The sequence below is a fragment of the Triticum dicoccoides genome, chromosome 5A (genome assembly GCF_002162155.2).
Source record: "Triticum dicoccoides isolate Atlit2015 ecotype Zavitan chromosome 5A, WEW_v2.0, whole genome shotgun sequence".
Classification (NCBI taxonomy): domain Eukaryota; kingdom Viridiplantae; phylum Streptophyta; class Magnoliopsida; order Poales; family Poaceae; genus Triticum; species Triticum dicoccoides.
In genome coordinates, this window is record NC_041388.1 from 592,883,144 (window position 1) to 592,899,189 (window position 16,046).

Consider the following 16,046-nt stretch of genomic DNA (forward strand, 5'->3'; position numbering starts at 1 on the left):
TGTATTGATATGGTGAATATGTGGACTCGTGTGCGCCACCTCAAAAGAGTTACTCGCAGTCGTAGTTCAGGATAGCCACCGAGTCAAAGCTGGCTTGCTGCAGTTAAACCCCACCATCCCCTTTGTTGATAATGATGCATATGTAGATAGTTCTGATGTAAGTCTTGCTGGGTACATTTGTACTCACGTTTGCCTATTTATGTTTTTGCAGAGAGACTTCGGTCTCGCTAGTAGTTTCGCGTGGACTTCGACGTTTAGCTTGTTACCTCAGCTACGATCTTGTGCCCTCGGCAGTATCTGATAGATAGTCAGGCTTCTCGGCCTTTTTTTTTATTTATAGATGTCTGTACCCAGACATGATAGCTTCCGCTTGTGCTTTGACTTGTATGCTCTGATTGTTGGGTCATGAGACCCATGTTTGTATGTCTCGCTCCTCGGAGCCTATTGAATAAATTACTTGAGTCGTAGAGTCATGTTGTGATGCCATGTTGTATCTGCACATATCGAGCATATTGTGTGTATGCTATTGGAATGCTTGGTATGTGTGGGATCTGACCATCTAGTTGTTTATCTTTAGTAACCTCTCTTACCGGGAAATGTCTCCTAGTGTTTCCACCGAGCCATGGTAGCTTGCTACTGCTCCGGAACACTTAGGCTGGCCGGCATGTGTCCTTCTTCGTTCCTGTGTCTGTCCCTTCGGGGAAATGTCACGCGATGAATACCGGAGTCCTGTTAGCCCGCTACAGCCCGGCTCACCGGAGTCCTGCTAGCCCAGTGCTACAGCCTGGATTCACTCGCTGATGACCGACACGTTCGATGCTGGGTCATGGATGCCTGTCCCTGTAAGTCTGTGCCACTTTGGGTTTACGACTAGTCATGTCAGCCCGGGCTCCTTATCATATGGATGCTAGCGACACTATCATATACGTGAGCCAAAAGGCGCAAACGGTCCCGGGCAAAGGTAAGGCGACACCCGTAGGGATACCGTGCGTGAGGCCGCAAAGTGATATGAGGTGCTACAGGCTAGATCGATGTGACATCGAGTCGGGGTCCTGACAAGCACGCACTGGCAATGTTCCACAATGACGTTTTCGTCCGTGCCACATTACCCGGTGAAATGAACGTGCGCAAGTCGCCGCCTTTGCGGCCCGGTCTACATCAACTAGCCGGGACTGCGCCTGTGATTGACTCACGTGTCCGCGCCGGCTTACAACGCCACGGCCGGTTCATCTGTCTATGCCGCCTCTGATGTTACGGTCGTCTTTACCATCCGTCTCTCGTGGTCTGGTCTATATTAACACATCGAGCCGCACTTGTCTGGATGAGCTGTTTATTGAGTATGAGCAAGTCACTACTTGGGAAGCCTGGTTTTCTTCCAACAAATTAGAGGCAAATTATCATATATTATCAACCGCCGTCTGCACTGGATGGCTCAATGGGCAGGCGCACAAATCGCCGCCACTACAGTTTGGTTAAGCTTCAAACAACCAGTTGGAAGGAACCATTGGCCGAGATGCTAACACGGCTCATACGGGATCATTTATAACCCGCCATAGTCACCTCAACCTTCTGTGGATTCACATCGCGTTATCAACGCCGATGATATACACCTTCTGCTATGGTCAAATATGGAGAATCTCAAGCCAACTCTTCGAGTCATCTTGAGACTCGGGGGCTACAATGGTATGGCTCGGCAAAATTAGCCAGTTTCAATGAATTCAAGAACTCCGGGTCATTGAAGGGAAGATAACCCGGCCCCGGAGGCTACTCTTTATTGGCGAATATTTAAAGGCCGTCAGAAAAATTTCCGGCTCAAAATGAAGATTCTGGTTTAAAATATAGCTCAAGAGACATCTCTCTCCCGCAAGGCTTTGAAGCTATCAAATCCGGTTCAAAATCCGGCTCAAGGTAAATTTGTCTCTCACAAAGTTTTGAAGCTTTTAAATCCGGTTTAAAGTTCCGGTTCAAAAAGATTTAATCTCTCGCAAGTTCGAGTTCTCAAAAAAATTAAAGGTTGCCAGAGGAACTTGCTGCCATGATGCGCGGTTCAAACTTGGATATCCTGCCTTACGGCTTATCTTATTATGATCACTTGGGGGCTTCCTGCTCATCGAGCATAGCTATCAGTACCCTCTTGATCGGCGCAATGCCAAAATTTATATGGTCACTTGGGGGCTTCCTGTTCAAACATAGGTCGTATTCAAACCAAAGAGAACATAGCTGTCGAAACCCTTTTGATTGGCATACTACCAAACCCACTAGGGGGCTTCTTGATCGTATCCGAATCATAGCTCAACCCCTTTGGGTCCGACGTGGATCGTATTCGAATCAGCGTCGTTAAACAACTCTCAAGGTCATTTGGGGGCTTCCTGTTCAAACATCGGTCGTATTCGAACCAAAGAGAACATAGCTGTCGATACCCTCTTGATCGGCATTGCCAAAGCCACTGGGGGCTATATGATCGTATTCGAATCTTAGCTTAACCCCTTTGGAACGGTTTACTGATCGTATACGAATTAGAAGCCTCAAAAAGTTTTATTCTGTCTCTGGTAAAGTTTATTGCAGCCACAATTACTTAACTTGAGACCTTTTTGGGATTATATCTCAAATATATATAAGTGTTTTATGCTTAACCCGGCTTGACTTTTGACTATAAGTCGCCAGTTTATGACAATCATCATCTATGTGGAAGCATTGGCTTCTAAGGATTGGGTTATCACCCTTACTGCACAGGTTATGTAAGCCGGCAGTACAAATTCAATATCACAGTAGTTATATGTGAGATATTATGACCCGCCCTGGTTTTGACGCTAAGTCGCCAGGGCATATGTTGTTTAAACTCTTTGCAGGATTTGCAGAAATATGACATATAAATGATTAAGTTCAAGCTCATTACCAAAGTAGATGCTTCAAAATGATTATCCGTTCTGGATATTCCCAAAAGGCTATAAGCCACCGGGTCATGAAAATTCTGGTTTACAATGAAGGCGTATTGAATCGCCATCGACCAAGAGCCGCCGGGTATTTAAACTCCGGATTTACTTGTCAATAGATAAGGTATTTGAAATCTTTAAATAGCCAAACTTGGCTAGATTTTTGTTATGATATTGAATGATTGAGGTTTTCAAATCGGGTTATTCAAATCTTTAATAGCCAACATGGCTGGATTTTCATGATGATATTGAATGATTGAGGTTTTCATAACCGGATTATATTATTCAAATCTTGAATAGCCAACATGGCTGGATTTCTATTATGATTATCAATACCCAGTATTATGATTGAGGTTTTCAAAGTCGCTTTAGCGCAACAACTATTATCTTTATCAATGGGCATGATTTATTTTACAATGGAAGAAATAGTCCCGAGTCGCTGCAGGCTTACGACCCGACACTTGGGGGCTACATTATTCAAGTTGAGGATACATCAAATATACAAGTCTCATGTCGCTGCAAGCATGCACCATGACACTTGGGGGCTAATGCAAAGTCATTTTTATTGGCCTTATTGAAGACCCGGGTCATCCCGTTGTAATGAGCCGGCCCTTGGGGGTTACCAATTGCTCTTGTTAAAATTCAAGACAATTCTAGGATGACCCAGCTACACTACTATGACTATAGCTGACTCATGGGGGCTACACAACTGGATTTTATTTAAAGCCATGGTGATAAGTCCCGGCTTATTCATGCTGATTAAACCGGCCCTTGGGGGCTACAGGTAATATAGATATAAGGGAGAAATATGTTCAAATTCTCAGTTTTGAGCAGATCGGATTGATCTGGTGTTTGCAACAATCATGATCCGGTATCACCAATAATTATGGCCCGGTGTCGGCTACAGTTATGACCCGGTGCTATCAATATTTACAAGCCGGCAATTTTGGTTATGATAAACCGGCAAATTTTACCTCTTCAAGCCGGCTGAAAGTCAGATGAGTATTTCAAGACCAATATGTTTTAAGCCGGCGCTTTGGAAGCCGATTCAAGTGATTTATTTCTGACAATATTTCTCTACAAGAGATCAATGCCAGCAAATTGACTCTGAAGCTGGCCTATTTACCCGGATTTCTCAAAAGAAGTATCTGGATTTTTTGCATTCACAAAGTTTGAACATATCTACTAAAGGAGATTTGCTATGAGTACATGGGCATGTATCAAGAAGGAAATGACAAGGATTTAAAAATGATCAGGTGCCGGCTTACAAGAATATTTAACCGGGAGTACAACCTGTCAGTTTGTTCTTGTGTTTATATTGCATATCAGTTTAACATGGATAAATCCAAATTAAACTTGGGGGCTAATGTCGGGGATATACCCCGCGGTATGACCCGGCTGGATGTATAACCCAGCCGGACTTGGCGACTCACTAATGACCCGCCCTGACTAGACGACACACTAAGTGACCCGCCCGATCCTGGCGACTTATGGGTGACCTGGCAAGCGGATCAGAGGAGCGACAAGACCCGGGGGCCCAGGAGGCTCAAGGCCCAGAAGGCCGGCTTACGTTACGGTAGGCCGGCTTAAGAGGAAAGGCGTGAGGAATATCTCCCTTACAAGGAATCAAGAACCGGACTTGTATCCGGCTTGTAGTAGAAGATAGGCTAGTCCTAATCCTATTTGGACTCCACATGTAACCCGCCCCTCTAACTTATATAAGGAGGGGCAGGGCTCCCAAAAGAGGGACAAGCAAGAAGAAACAATCTCTAGGGCTAGACACAAAGAGCCGGCTTACCGGCGACTCTCTCGTGATCATAATGAGACCTAGCCTCAAACAACATGTAGGGTTTTTACCGGATGATGTTTCCTGGGGCCCGAAGCTGTCTAAATCCCTGTCTTGTGTGTTGCGTCTCTCGTCCCGATCAACCCCTCTCAAGCTACCTCCTAGATGCGTTGGCCTCACAACTAAGTCCTGGCACTAAGGACATCTGCCGTGACAAATCCACGACAACCGATAAAGATCTTCGTAGAATATGTAGGAACCAATATGAGCATCCAGGTTCTGCTATTGGTTATTGACTGGAGACGTGTCTTGGTCATGTCTACATAGTTCTCGAACCCGTAGGGTCCGCACGCTTAAAGTTCTGTGACGATCGGTTTTATGAGTTTATATGTTTTGATGTACCGAAGGTACTTAGGAGTCACGGATTTTATCACAGACATGACGAGGAGTCTCGAAATGGTCGAGACATAAAGATTGATATATTGGAAGCCTACATTTGGATATCGGAATAGTTCCGGGTGAAATCGGGATTTTACCGAAGTACCGGAGGGGTTACCGGAACCCACCGGGGACTAATGGGCCTTGTTGGGCCATAAGGGAAAGAGAGAGGGGCCGACCTAGGGCAGGCAGTGCGCCCCCTTCCCCCTATCCGAATTGAACTAGGAGAAGGGGGGGGGGGCAGCGCCCCCCTTTCCTTCTCTTTCTCTCCCCGCCTTTCCCCCTCCTAGTAGGAGTAGGAAAGGGAGGAATCCTACTCCTACTAGGAGGAGGATTCCTCCTCCTAGGCGCGCCAACAAGGGCCGGCCTGCCTCCCCCTTGCTCCTTTATATACAGGGGTAGGGGGCACCTCTAGACACACAAGTTGATCACAAAGATCTCTCCCAGCCGTGTGCGGTGCCCCCCTCCACCATAATCCACCTCGGTCATACTGTAGCGGTGTTTAGGCGAAGCCCTGCTGCGGTAGCTTCATCAACATTGTCACCACGCCGTCGTGCTGACGAAACTCTTCCCCAAGCTCTACTGGATCGTGAGTTCGCGGGACGTCATCGAGCTAAACATGTGCTAAACGCGAAGGTGCCGTACGTTCGGTACCGATGATCGGTCGATCGTGAAGACATACGACTACATCAACCATGTTGTCATAACGCTTCCGCTTAACGGTCTACGAGGGTACGTGGACGCCACTCTCCCCTCTCGTTGCTATGCATCACCATGATCCTGCGTGTGTGTAGGAATTTTTTTTGAAATTACTACGTTCCCCAACAGTGGTATCCGAGCCAGGTTTGATGCGTAGATGTTATATGCACGAGTAGAACACAAGTGAGTTGTGGGCGATACAAGTCATACTGCTTACCAGCAAGTCATACTTTGGTTCGGCGGTATTGTTGGATGAAGTGGCCCGGACCGACATTATGCGTACGCTTACGCGAGACTGGTTCTACCGACGTGCTTTGCACACAGGTGGCTGGCGGGTGTCAGTTTCTCCAACTTTAGTTGAACCGAGTGTGGCTACGCCCGGTCCTTGAGAAGGTTAAAACATCACCAACTTGAGAAGGTAAGAACGGTTCTTGCTCAGCCCGTAGCAGCCATGTAAAACTTGCAACAACAAAGTAGAGGACGTCTAACTTGTTTTTGTAGGGCATGTTGTGATGTGATATGGTCAAGCCATGATGCTATATTTATTGTATGAGATGATCATGTTTTGTAACGGAGTTATCGGAAACTGGCAGGAGCCATATGGTTGTCGCTTTATTGTATGCAATGCTATCACCCTGTAATTGCTTTACTTTATCACTAAGCGGCAGCGATAGTCGTAGAAGCAATAGTTGGCGAGGCGACAATGATGCTACGATGGAGATCAAGGTGTCGCGCCGGCGATGATGGTGATCATGACGGTGCTTCGGAGATTGAGATCACAAGCACAAGATGATGATGGCCATATCATATCACTTATATTGATTGCATGTGATGTTTGTCCTTTATGCATCTTATTCTGCTTTGTTTGACATTAGCATTATAAGATGATCTCTCACTAAATTTCAAGATAAAAGTGTTCTCCCTGAGTATGCACCGTTGCCAAAGTTCGTTGTGCCGAGACACCATGTGATGATCGGGTTTGATAAGCTCTACGTCCATCTACAACGGGTGCAAGCCAGTTTTGCACACGCAGAATACTCAGGTTAAACTTGACGAGCCTAGCATATGCAGATATGGCCTCGGAACACTGAGACTGAAAGGTCGAGCGTGAATCATATAGTAGATATGATCAACATAGTGATGTTCACCATTGGAAACTACTCCATTTCGCGTGATTATCGGTTATGGTTTAGTTGATATGGATCACGTGATCACTTAGATGATTAGAGGGATGTCTATCTAAGTGGGAGTTCTTAAGTAATATGATTAATTGAACTTAAATTTATCATGAACTTAGTACCTGATAGTATTTTGCTTATCTATGTTGTTGTATATAGATGGCCCATGCTATTGTTCTGTTGAATTTTAATGCGTTCCTTGAGAAAGCAAAGTTGAAAGATGATGGTAGCAATTACACGGACTGGGTCCGTAACTTGAGGATTATCCTCATTGCTGCACAGAAGAATTACGTCCTGGAAGCACCGCTGGGTGCCAGGCCTGCTGCAGATGCTGCTGACAATGTTAAGAATGTTTGGCAGAGTAAAGCTGATGACTACTCGATAGTTCAGTGTGCCATGATTTACGGCTTAGAACCGGGACTTCAACGATGCTTTGAACGTCATGGAGCATATGAGATGTTCCAGGAGTTGAAGTTAATATTTCAAGCAAATGCCCAGATTGAGAGATATGAAGTCTCCAATAAGTTCTATGGCTGCAAGATGGAGAAGAATAGTTCTGTCAGTGACCATATACTCAAAACGTCTCGATATCATAATCACTTGACTCAACTGGGAGTTAATCTTCCTATTGATAGTGTCATTGACAGAGTTCTTCAATCACTGCCACCAAGCTACAAAAGCTTTGGGATGAACTATAATATGCAAGGATGAATAAGACTATTCCCGAGCTCTTCGCGATGCTAAAGGCCGCGGAGGTAGAAATCAAGAAGGAGCATCAAGTGTTGATGGTCAATAAAACCACCAGTTTCAAGAAAAGGGCAAAGGGAAGAAGAAGGGGAACTTGAAGAAGAACGGAAAACAAGTTGCTGCTCAGGAGAAGAAACCCAAGTCTGGACCTAAGCCTGAGACCGAGTGCTTCTACTACAAACAGACATGTCACTGGAAGCGGAATTGCCCCAAGTATTTGGTGGATAAGAAGGATGGCAAGGTGAACAAAGGTATATGTGATATACATGTTATTGATGTGTACCTTACCAGAGCTCGCAGTAGCACCTGGGTATTTGATACTGGTTCTGTTGCTAATTTGCAACTTAAAACAGGGACTAATGATTAAGTGAAGACTGGCTAAGGACGAGGTGATGATGCGCGTGGGAAATGGTTCCAAAGTCGATGTGATCGTCGTCGGCACGCTACCTCTACATTTACCTTCGGGATTAGTTTTATACCTAAATAATTGTTATTTGGTGCCAGCGTTAAGCATGAACATTATATCTGGATCTTGTTTGATGCGAGATGGTTATTCATTTAAATCTGAGAATAATGGTTGTTCTATTTATATGAGTAATATCTTTTATGGTCATGCACCCTTAAAGAGTGGTCTATTCTTGTTGAATCTCGATAGTAGTGATACACATATTCATAATGTTGAAGCCAAAAGATGCAGAGTTGATAATGATAATGCAACTTATTTGTGGTACTGCCGTTTGGGTCATATTGGTATAAAGTGCATGAAGAAACTCCACACTGATGGACTTTTGGGATCACTTGATTATGAATCACTTGGTACTTGCAAACCATGCCTTATGGACAAGATGACTAAAATGCCGTTCTCCGGAACTATGGAGCGAGCAACAGATTTGTTGGAAATCATACATACTGATGTATGTGGTCCGATGAATATTGAGGCTCGTGGCGGGTATCGTTATTTTCTCACCTTCATAGATGATTTGAGCAGATATGGGTATATCTACTTAATGAAACATAAGTCTGAAACATTTGAAAAGTTCAAAGAATTTCAGAGTGAAGTGGGAAATCATCGTAACAAGAAAATAAAGTTTCTATGATCTAATCGTGGAGGAGAATATTTGAGTTACGAGTTTGGCCTACATTTGAAACAATGCGGAATAGTTTCGCAACTCACGCCACCCAGAACACCACATCGTAATGGTGTGTCCGAACATCGTAGTCGTACTTTACAAGATATGGTGCGATCTATGATGTCTCTTACTGATTTACCGCTATCATTTTGGGGTTATGCTTTAGAGACGGCTGCATTCATGTTAAATAGGGCACCATCAAAATCCATTGAGACGACACCTTATGAAGTATGGTTTGGCAAGAAACCAAAGTTGTCGTTTCTTAAAGTTTGGGGCTGCGATGCTTATGTGAAAAAGCTTCAACCTGATAAGCTCGAACCCAAATCAGAGAAATGTGTCTTCATAGGATACCCAAAGGAAACTCTTGGGTACACCTTCTATCACAGATCCGAAGGCAAGATATTCGTTGCTAAGAATGGATCCTTTCTAGAGAAGGAATTTCTCTCGAAAGAAGTGAGTGGGAGGAAAGTAGAACTTGATGAGGCAATTGTACCTGCTCCCTTATTGGAAAGTAGTTCATCACAGAAACCGGTTCCTGTGACATCTACACCAATTAATGAGGAAGCTAATGATGATGATCATGAAACTTCAGATCAAGTTACTACCGAACCTCGTAGGTCAACCAGAGCAAGATCCGCACCAGAGTGGTACGGTAATCCAGGTCTGGAGGTCATGTTACTTGACCATGACGAACCTACGAACTATGAGGAAGCGATGGAGCCCAGATTCCACAAAATGGCTTGAGGCCATGAAGTCTGAGATGGGATCCCTGTATGAGAACAAAGTGTGGACTTTGGTGCACTTGCCCGATGATCGACAAGCCATCGAGAACAAATGGATCTTCAAGAAGAAGACAGACGCTGGCGGTAATGTTACTGTCTACAAAGCTCGACTTGTTGCAAAAGGTTTTCGAAAAGTTCAAGGAGTTGACTACGATGAGACCTTCTCACCCATAGCGATGCTTAAGTCCGTCCAAATCATATTAGCAATTGTCGTATTTTATGCTTATGAAATTTGGCAAATGGATGTAAAGACTGCATTCCTAAATGGATTTCTGGAAGAAGATTTGTATATGATGCAACCTGAAGGTTTTATCGATCCAAATGGAGCTAAAAAAGTGTGCAAGATCCAGCGATCCATTTATGGACTGGTGCAAGCCTCTCGGAGTTGGAATAAACGTTTTGATAGTGTGATCAAAGCATATGGTTTTGTACACACTTTTGGAGAAGCCTGTATTTACAAGAAAGTGAGTGGGAGCTTTGTAGCATTTCTAATATTATATGTGGACGACATATTATTGATTGGAAATGATATAGAATTTCTGGACAGCATAAAAGGATACTTGAATAAAAGTCTTTCAATGAAAGACCTCGGTGAAACTGCTTATATATTGGGCATCAAGATCTATAGAGATAGATCAAGACGCTTAATTGGACTTTCACAAAGCACATACCTTGATAAAGTTTTGAAGAAGTTCAAAACGGATCAAGCTAAGAAAGGGTTCTTGCCTATGTTACAAGGTGTGAAGTTGAGTAAGACTCAATGCCTGACCACTACAGAAAATAGAGAGAAAATAAAAAGTGTTCCCTATGCTTCAGCCATAGGCTCTATCATGTATGCAATGCTGTGTACCTGACCTGATGTGTGCCTTTCTATTAGCCTAGCAGGGAGGTACCAAAGTAATCTAGGAGTGGATCACTGGACAGCGGTCAAGAACATCCTGAAGTACCTGAAAAGGACCAAGGATATGTTTCTCGTTTATGGAGGTGACAAAGAGCGCATCGTAAATGGTTATGTTGATGCAAGCTTTGACACTGATCCAAACGATTCTAAATCGCAAACCGGATACGTGTTTATATTAAACGGTGGAGCTGTCAGTTGGAGCAATTCTAAACAGAGCGTCGTGGCAGGATCTACATGTGAAGCGGAGTACATTGTTGCTTCGGAAGCAGCGAATGAAGGAGTCTGTATGAAGGAGTTCATATCCGATCTAGGTGTCATACCTAGTGCATCGGGTCCAATGAAAATCTTTTGTGACAATACTGCTGCAATTGCCTTGGCAAAAGAATCCAGATTTCACAAAAGAACCAAGCACATCAAGAGACGCTTCAACTCCATCCGGGATCAATTCCAGGTGGGAGACATAGAGATTTTCAAGATACATACAGATCTAAATGTTGTAGACCCGTTGACTAAGCCTCTTCCACGAGACAAACATGATCAGCACCAAGGCTCCATGGGTGTTAAAATCATTACTGTGTAATATAGATTATTGACTCTAGTGCAAGTGGGCGACTGAAGGAAATATGCCCTAGAGGCAATAATAAAGTTATTATTCGTTTCCTTATTTCATGATAAATGTTTATTATTCATGCTAGAATTGTATTAACCGGAAACATAATACATGTGTGAATACATAGACAAACATAGTGTCACTAGTATGCCTCTACTTGACTAGCTCATTGATCAAAGATGGTTAAGTTTCCTAACCATAGACATGAGTTGTTATTTGATAAATGGGATGACATCATTAGGAGAATGATGTGATTGACTTGACCCATTTCGTTAGCTTAGCACTTGATCGTTTGTTTACTGCTATTGCTTTCTTCATGACTTATACATGTTCTTATGACTATGAGATTATGCAACTCCCGAATGCCGGAGGAACACTTTGTGTGCTACCAAACATCACAACGTAACTGGGTGATTATAAAGGTGCTCTACAGGTGTCTCCGATGGTACTTGTTGAGTTGGCATAGATCAAGATTAGAATTTCTCACTCCGATTGTCGGAGAGGTATCTCTGGGCCCTCTCGGTAATACTCATCACTATAAGCCTTGCAAGCATGATAACTAATGAGTTAGTTACGGGATGATGTATTACGGAACGAGTAAAGAGACTTACCGGTAACGAAATTGAACTAGGTATTGGATATCGACGATCGAATCTCGGGCAAGTAACATACTGATGACAAAGAGAACAACGTATAGTGTTGTGCGGTTTGACCGATAAAGATCTTCGTAGAATATGTAGGAACCAATATGAGCATCCAGGTTCCACTATTGGTTATTGACCGGAGACGTGTCTCGGTCATGTCTACATAGTTCTCGAACCCGTAGGGTCCACATGCTTAAAGTTCTATGATGATTGGTTTTATGAGTTTATATGTTTTGATGTACCGAAGGTAGTTCGGAGTCCCGGATTTGATCACGGAAATGACGAGGAGTCTCGAAATGGTCGAGACGTAAAGATTGATATATTAGAAGCCTACATTTGGACATTGGAATCGTTCCGGGTGAAATTGGGATTTTATCGGAGTACCAGAGGGGTTACCGGAACCCACCGGGGACTAATGGGCCTTGTTGGGCCATAAGGGAAAGAGAGATGGGCCGGCCTAGGGCAGGCAGCGCGCCCCCTTCCCCCTGTCCGAATTGGACTAGGAGAAGGGGGGGCGGTGCCTGCCTTTCCTTCTCTTTCTCTCCCTGCCTTTCCCCCTCCTAGTAGGAGTAGGAAAGGGAGGAATCCTACTCCTACTAGGAGGAGAATTCCTACTCCTACTAGGAGGAGGATTCCTCCTCCTAGGCGCGCCAACAAGGGCCGGACGGCCTCCCCCTTGCTCCTTTATATACAGGGGCAGGGGGCACCGCTAGACACATAAGTTGATCACAAAGATCTCTCCCAGCCGTGTGCGGTGCCCCCCTCCACCATAATCCACCTCGGTCATACTGTAGCGGTGTTTAGGCGAAGCCCTGCTGCGGTAGCTTCATCAACATCGTCACCACACCATCGTGCTGATGAAACTCTTCCCCGAGCTCTACTGGATCGTGAGTTCGCGGGACGTCACCGAGCTGAACGTGTGCTAAACGCGGAGGTGTCGTACGTTCGGTACTGAGGATCGGTCGATTGTGAAGACGTTCGACTACATCAACCGCATTGTCATAACGCTTCCGCTTGACGGACTACGAGGGTACGTGGACGACACTCTCCCCTCTCGTTGCTATGCATCACCATGATCCTGCGTGTGCGTAGGATTTTTTTTGAAATTACTACGTTCCCCAACAGGGGATGCCCCGGTTGGCATCCCACCTTTCTTCTTCAACAACTATCGGTTAATATCAGTTGATCCTAAGTTTTTTCTTCTTCACATGACGTTTGCTATTCTTAGATGTCATTTTATTTTGTTTTGCCTGCTGTTTGAATAAAGTATCAAGATCTAAAATTATTAAATGGGAGAGTGTCTTCACATAGCTAAATAATTATTTAACTACTCATTGATCTTCACTTATATCTTTCGGAGTAGTTTGTTATTCATTCATGTGCTTCACATATATCCTATGAGTAAATGGTTGAATGAATTGAATATAATAAATCTGAAATTATATATGTTTCATATGCTTATTCCATGGGGAGTAATGACTTCACATATAAGAAGTAGAGGTGGTAAATTTACTGAAGGTTAGCAAACATTGTATTGGTCACTTGAACAATTCATGAAAGAATATTGATGGAAGGGAGATTTCACATATATATACTATCTTGTACATCTTTTGTAATTGTGAGCACTCATTAAAATATGACATGTTAAAAGGTTGGTGTTGGACAAGGAAGACAATGTAATGGGTTATGTTTTCTTATATCTGAAATAAAGTATATTGTCATGGATCATTCAACATGCTGAGCTTGCCTTTCCCCCTCATGCTAGCCAAATTCTTTGCACCAAGTAGAGATACTACTTGTGCTTCCAATCATCCCTTAAACTAGTATTGCCATGAGAGTCCACCATACCTACCTATGGATTGAGTAAGATCCTTCAAGCAAGTTGTCATTGGTGCATGCAATAAAAATTGCTCTCTAAATATGTATGATCTATTAGTGTGGAGAAAATAAGCTTTATACGATCTTGTGATGTGGAGGCAATAAAAGCGACGGACTGCATAATAAAGGTTCCTATCACAAGTGGCAATATAAAGTGACATTCTTTCGCATTAAGATTTTGTGCATCCAACTATAAAAGCGCATGAAAACCTCTGCTAACCTCTGCGAAGGGCCTATCTTTTATTCTTGTCTTATACCTTATGAAAGAGTCATGGTGATCTTCACCTTTCCTTTTATATATTTTATCCTTCGGCAAGCACATTGTGTTGGAAAGATCCTGATATATATATCCAATTGGATGTAAGGCATCATGAGCTATTATTGTTGACATTACCCTTGAGGTAAAAGGTTGGGAGGCGAATCTATAAGCCCCTATCTTTCCCTACGTCTGATTAAAACTTTGAACCCATAAATATCGCGTGAGTGTTTGCAATTCTGAAAGACTAAATGATAGTTGAGTATGTGAAGTTTGCTGAATCAAAGCTCTGACATAGACTCTTCCTGAAAATAAGATGAATTGTAATTGTTTGATGACTAATAACACGATTTGTTAGTTTTCAAGAAAGTTTATGATCTATACTTTAACACGTGAATAGTTTGTTACTTGATCATGAAAAGTGTTATGAGATGAGCTACTGTTATGACATATGATGATGCTAGAAAAGGTGATTGAAATTATCATTGATCAAACTTGTGCACCTGCTAGCATTCACACTTCATAAATTCTTTCTTTTATCATTTACCTACTTGAGGACTGATACGTCTCTGTCGTATCTACTTTTCCAAACACTTTTGCCCTTGTTTTGGACTCTAACTTGCAAGATTTGAATGGAACTGACCCAGATTGACGCTGTTTTCAGCAGAATTGCCATGGTGTTATTTATGTGCAGAAACAAAAGTTCTTGGAATGACCTGAAACTCCATGGAGATTATTTTTGGAAATAATAAAACTTACTGGCAAAGAATCAAGGCCAGGGGGCCCACACCCTAGCCACGAGGGTGGGGGCGCGCCTGCCCCCCTGGGCGTGCCCCCTGCCTCGTGGGCCCCCTGGAGCTCCACCGACCTCAACTCCAACTCCATATATTCGTGTTCGGTGAGAAAAAAATCAGAGAGAAGGATTCATTGCGTTTTACGCTACGGAGCCTCCGCCAAGCCCTAAACTCTCTCGGGAGGGCTGATCTGGAGTCCGTTCGGGAGGGCTGATCTGGAGCCCTCAACCATCCTCCATCACCAATTTCATGATGCTCACCGCCGTGCGTGAGTAATTCCATCGTAGGCTTGCTGGACAGTGATGGGTTGGATGAGATTTATCATGTAATCAAGTTAGTTTTGTTAGGGTTTGATCCCTAGTATCCACTATGTTCTGAGATTGATGTTGCTATGACTTTGCTATGCTTAATGCTTGTCACTAAGGCCCGAGTGCCATGATTTCAGATCTAAACCTATTATGTTTTCATGAATATATGTGAGTTCTTGATCCTATCTTGCAAGTCTATAGTCACCTACTCTGTGTTATGATCCGGCAACCCCGAAGTGACAATAATCGGGACCACTCCCGGTGATGACCGTAGTTTGAGGAGTTCATATATTCACTATGTGTTAATGCTTTGGTCCGGTACTCTATTAAAAGGAGGCCTTAATATCCCTTAGTTTCCAATAGGACCACGCTGCCACGGGAGGGTAGGACAAAAGATGTCATGCATGTTCTTTTCCATAAGCATGTATGACTATATTCGGAATACATGCCTACATTACATTAATGAATTGGAGCTAGTTCTGTGTCACCCTATGTTATGACTGTTACATGATGAACCACATCCGGCATAATTCTCCATCACCGATCCAATGCCTACGAGCTTTCCATATATTGTTCTTCGCTTATTTACTTTTCTGTTGCTATTGTTACAATCACTATAAAACACCAAAAATATTACTTTTGCTACTGTTACCTCTTGCCACTGTTACCACTACCATCATATTACTTTGCTACTAAATACCTCGCCGCAGATATTAAGTTATCCAGGTGTGGTTGAATTGACAACTCAGCTGCTAATACTTGAGAATATTCTTTGGCTCCCCTTGTGTCGAATAAATAAATTTGGGTTGAATACTCTACCCTCGAAAACTATTGCGATCCCCTATACTTGTGGGTTATCAAGACTATTTTCTGGCGCCATTGCCGGGGAGCATAGCTCTATTCTTTGAGTCACTTGGGATTTATATCTGCTTATCATTATGAAGAACTTGAAAGACGAGAAA